The sequence below is a fragment of the Spinacia oleracea genome, chromosome 2, assembly GCF_020520425.1.
Source record: "Spinacia oleracea cultivar Varoflay chromosome 2, BTI_SOV_V1, whole genome shotgun sequence".
NCBI classification, from domain to species: domain Eukaryota; kingdom Viridiplantae; phylum Streptophyta; class Magnoliopsida; order Caryophyllales; family Amaranthaceae; genus Spinacia; species Spinacia oleracea.
The window spans coordinates 45,525,519-45,530,812 of record NC_079488.1 but is presented as its reverse complement, the minus strand read 5'-3'; the positions used below and the strand labels follow the sequence as shown (position 1 = coordinate 45,530,812).

The following is a 5,294-nucleotide window of genomic DNA, read 5'->3' as shown; positions in this document are numbered from 1 at the left end:
ACTCCCCAAAACAAAGACACGCAAAACAATGCACGTCATCTCTTGGTGCGTCCAGTATTTTTTTAATTAAAAATATATGATATGGATATTTATATGGAAAAAAAAATCTACATTGGAAAAAAATTACATAAAAGTCTATTAAAGCTTAAAATTTTGACATAATGAAGCCTTAATCATCAATAATCAATAACTGTAACTAAAAGACACACCAGAAATGACACGTGTCATCTCCTGGTGAGTCTTTAGGTTTTTTTTTTATTTAAAAAATGTTTATTAATAAAACTTACAAAAATATGGAGAAAATAATTTGCTGTAACTATCGATTCTTATTGTAGAAAGTTAATTGTAGTTCATATCTCTCATATGCATTGTATAAATTATTATTTGAAAAGACGTACTTCGTATTGATTAACTTAACTAAGAAATAATTTCAAAACTTTTTAACAACATTTTAAACTTCTTTGTATTATATTAATTTAATAATGACTTAAAATCCTTTTGTCTTTATGAAAAATGAATGTGTCATATCTTCAAAAAAATACCTAATGAAATTAATAATTTAAGTAAAGAAATAAGCTGGAATAGGGGTGAAAAAGGGGAAAAGAAAAAGTTGCGAAAAGAGCAAATATTAGAAACTTTTTATAAAGAACTGAAAGAATTTTTTTTGGAAAATTGTTACATTATATTGAAAATAAATATGAGTACACTTATTTCAAGGAATATAAGTTTAGATAAATTTAGTTAACTTTAGGGCTTTTTTTTATTCGACTTATTTTGTCTGAACTCGTATTATCTCAACTTATTTTATCTGAAAAAAACTTATTTTGACTGAAATAAACTTATTTGTGTGTTAAAATGTCTGAAAATTTAATTATTTATTTTGGGAAAATAAAATCAATTCGGGTTGATGAAGTCATTTACGAAATATATTTTATTTTATTAACTTTTCTGTAAAAATATTACATAAAATATTTACAGAGTAGTAATAATCGTGCGTTGCACGGATATTAAACTAGTTTTATTTTATTTCATACTCCGTATTAAGTACTTATTAAAAAAATGTCTACCCTACTTCAAAATCCTGGAGAACGCCACTGCATACACATAGATTGCAAAAACCATCCAAAGATACTAAAGTCCTATTTATTTGTAAGGTACTAGTCTTTCATGCTGTTTTACAATAAAAAGATTAGGAACATTTTAGACTCTTAACTATTTTTCATACTGTTTCAGTTATTGTCTGGTGAGCTAAAGGCTCAATTGCATAGATGTTGGTTTACACTTTCCATGAATTCAAACAAGGACATGCGGGTGCATGAGTGAAATATGCATGGTGTAACCCAAAATGTTTTGGGTTTTGCAGCGTATTTTCAGACATTAGTTAACTTGTACATGAACTATGTAATAGAGGACATGCTTGAAGTTGTTGGAAGTTAATCTAATTTTATAGAGTATTTTTTTTTAATCTAAAGTATTATGTAATTAACTAAACATTATGTAATTTTTTTTAATTTTTTTTAATGCAGGTCGAAATCTTCGTCTCATCCAAGACAATGTACGAAGATAAAAGATGATGGGAATGGAAATCATCAACAATTTTTTATGAACTCGAAAAAATCTTTGGAAAAGATCCGGTTCTATATTGTGTTGAACACGAGAAGAATCACGAGAATACTTGGCTATTGTATGAGGTCCAATTACATTGGGACGCAACTACATTTCAGCTGTTGGACACCAACCAACATTGGAATAAAGACAGATTCGAACCGAATGATCAGATTTTGTTCAGTGCCAAGACAGAGTGACTCCGATCCATAAAACTTTTAGGTGATCGATCATTGATTTTTCTGGTGTCATCACCTATGTCAATGTTGTTGTTAGAGGCCCTCCCCGCCTCCCCCCGTCCCTGCCTCCCCATCACTCTACCAACTTCAAGTACGTCCAGCACTCCCTTGTCAGAGGTTCAAGGTTTATGCTCACGATACTGGTAAGTCATTTAACTACTCCCTCCGTCCCGAAATATTTGAACCGATTTGACCGGCACAGACCTTATTATTTAATTAGATGGTACTTGATAGTGGGGTATTTTTAATATAGATAGGGATGTGGTTCAAGTTTTTAAAGGGGGTTGGGGTGGGAAGGGAGAGTGCATGGGACTAAAAATGACATGTAAAGTGGGTAGTTGATATAATGTTAATAAAAGTTTACCATTTATAGAAACGGTGCAAGTAATCCGGGACGACTTTATAAGGAAAGCGATGCAAGTATTCCGGGATGGATGGAGTATTATTTTATGAAGTATATGATATTATTTGTTTTTTTTTCCTTCTGATATTGTTTTTTTTTTTCCAGTTTCCGAAGGCTTATCATGTAATGCATGGCCAAATAAGATTAACAAGTGATATATAGGACGTAGATGGAACCCTGCACAAATTTGTAATGAGGTGTATCTAGGGAAAATTAAATCAATCGGTGTTGATGAACTCATTTACAAAATATATTTTATTTTATTAACTTTTCTGTAAATAATTATTAAACTATTAAAAGTATTACATAAAAATATGGAAATTTGGTGAAACACTACCTTTAAGTTTGGTGGTTTTGTGAATTTTCACCTTTTAAAAAGGAAATTATATTTTACTACCTTAAAAGTTTGGTTTGTTTGACGAACACTACCATTTGCCGTTTTTTGTTAATGTTTTAAGTCTTTGGACTCCACTCCAACGGTTATTTAATATGGCAAATGCACAAAATGACAAATGAACAGAGATATTTAAAAGAATAGAAGAAATACACGGCGGAAATATTAACGAAAAACGTCAAATGGTAGTGTTAGTCAAACAAACCAAACTTATAAGGTAGTTGATAAGCGACATTTATGTCGCTCTTAGCTTAGGATTTTATGTTAGTTTTTATACTTCTTTATAGTTTTTAATAGCTTTTTGTGTGAATTTTATAAGTTTCGTTCCATCTTGTGCTTTATAGGTGATTATGATGAAAAGTGATGGAAAACAAGTAGAATCAAGCCAATACAGGGCTTGTGCGATCGAGTGATGGTTTGTGCGCCCGAACAAAGGAGTGCAAATGAGTACAAGGAATATCCAGTTCTGTGCGATCGAACGTGCTCTGTTGTTCGGTCGCACAAGATTGATTTTTGGAGTCAGAAGGTCTCTAATTTGGGATGCGATCGCAGAGCCCACAATTCGACAGCACAGGTTTTGTGCGACCGAACGTGCTCTGTTGTTCGGTCGCACAGGTTTGGTTTTTGGAGGAAGAATGTCCCTAATTTGGGATGCGACCGCACAAGGTCATCAACTCGACCGCACAAGAGTTGTGCGACCACACATGGTTTTTCGTTCGAGCGAATCGTGCTTTCTCTAGTCTTTGATTCTCTCTTCTTAATCCTTCAATTTCATGCTTGCTAGTGTAGAATTAATGGATTTCTTGATTCCTAGAATGGCTAGTGAGTAGATTTAGGTTAGGGAAAGGGGAGAATATAGGGGCCTAATTAGGGGAATTTGATGATTTAATTGATTAATGATTGATGTGATTAAATTAATTTAGTGCTAGGATTTTCCATGATCAATTGAGTAGTAGTTGCAAATTCTAGTTGATTGAGTTAGATTGGAATGTATGATTTAGGTTTGGCAAGACATTGTGAGCCTAATTCATGCAAGTGAATGATAGCACCTATTATATGCTAGCTAATCTAGCTTAGGACTATGCGAAATCTTTCCATAGGCTAGGTTGCTTCGCGTGCTCTATCCGAGAGGTGGCGAGTATGTCATTAGTTTTCATTCCCCTATGTGCTATTTCATTGCATCATTCATGATTACTATATGGTAGTTCATTTTCCCCGATTTCCCTAGACTATCCCCAACTCCCTAAAGTTTAGTTTCCTTAATTCAATCTAGTTTAATTCTTAGTTTAGCATCTTAGTGATAATTGAAATCAAACCTCTTGTTCGAATTAGCTTGACATTTAAACTCAAGAACCATCGTTTCTTTGGGACGATCCCTTTACTTGCCACTATAGTTCATATAGTTGGTTAGTCTAGTGGTTTATAAATTTTGTTTGATTGTGGCGTTGATCTTTCAACGACGGAAAAATGCCCTATCAAAATGGCGCCGTTGCCGGGGAACGGTTGTTGTTTTTGAGTTTAAGTTGAGACTAGTTCATTATTAGAAAATACAAAAACATTGCAATTTCGCTTAGCTTTCTTTTTCCTTGGCATTGCTCACGGTTTTTCTTGAGTTTGTATGCTTGTTAGGGGGCGTGCTCGTCAAAGGACCCTCCATCCTCTTGACCTCGAATTGGAGAGGACATTTATGAGACTAAGGCGTGTACGGTCTAGCTCAACAAGCAATAACAGATTCGCATCGTTGAGTGTTGGTGAGGAACAACAAGAGAGTGAGCAAGTTTTTGAGAACATGGCGCTCCCGGTTAAGAACTTGGGAATACCAGGGGCATTCGAAGCTACATGTGGTATTCAAGCCCCAACAACGGGTGCCAACAACTTTGAGATCAAGCCCACCTTGATCAATTTGGTGCAAAGCCACCCCTTTTGTGGGAAGAGTAATGAATCACCTCACGAACATCTCAAACAGTTCGAGCACTATTGTGACACAATCAAGCACAATGGTGTCACATCGGATTACGTGAGGTTGACATTGTTTCGGTTTTCTCTACTTGGGCGAGCAAGTGATTGGCTTGACAAGGAGGTCAAGCCCAACTCACTTCTCACTTGGACCGAGGTGACGAGTTCATTCTTAAACAAGTTCTATTCGCATGGGAAGACGGCGGAGTGTCGCCACAAGATTCAATCCTTTGAGCAAAAGCGAGATGAGTCACTCTTCGAAGCTTGGGATCGTTTTATGGAGTACCAAAGGGAATTCCCTCACCATGGGGTTCATAAATGGTTGTTGCTCCAAACATTCTACTTGGGGTTGAGTCCAAGTTCAAAGATAAGTCTTGATGCGGGCGCGGGAGGCCCCATTATGAATAAAACTGAGGATCAAATAGAGCAAATCATTGAGGATGTAGTTCAAAACTACCAATCTTGGCATGTAGGCACAAGGGATTATGATGGGAAAGGTAGGAGTGAAGATGGTAAGGGTTCAGTGTACGCCATAGAGCAAGCACGGATGATAGAGAAGCTTACCTCACGCTTGGAGAAGCTTGAAAACACACCATTCGCGGGGAGAGCTTCGAGCCAACCGCCATCACCGTCTACTATCCCTCCTCCCTCGGCCACTCTTCTCTCTAAGGGGAAGGGCAAGGTTAGTTCTTATGGC

The 5,294-nt window shown here is 35.9% G+C and overlaps 1 pseudogene; it reads right to left on the bottom strand.

Annotated features, from left to right (window-relative positions):
* Positions 1–4,808: 4,808 nt before the first annotated feature.
* On the bottom strand, positions 4,809–4,909 carry LOC130468312 (uncharacterized; annotated as a pseudogene).
* Positions 4,910–5,294: the final 385 nt, after the last annotated feature.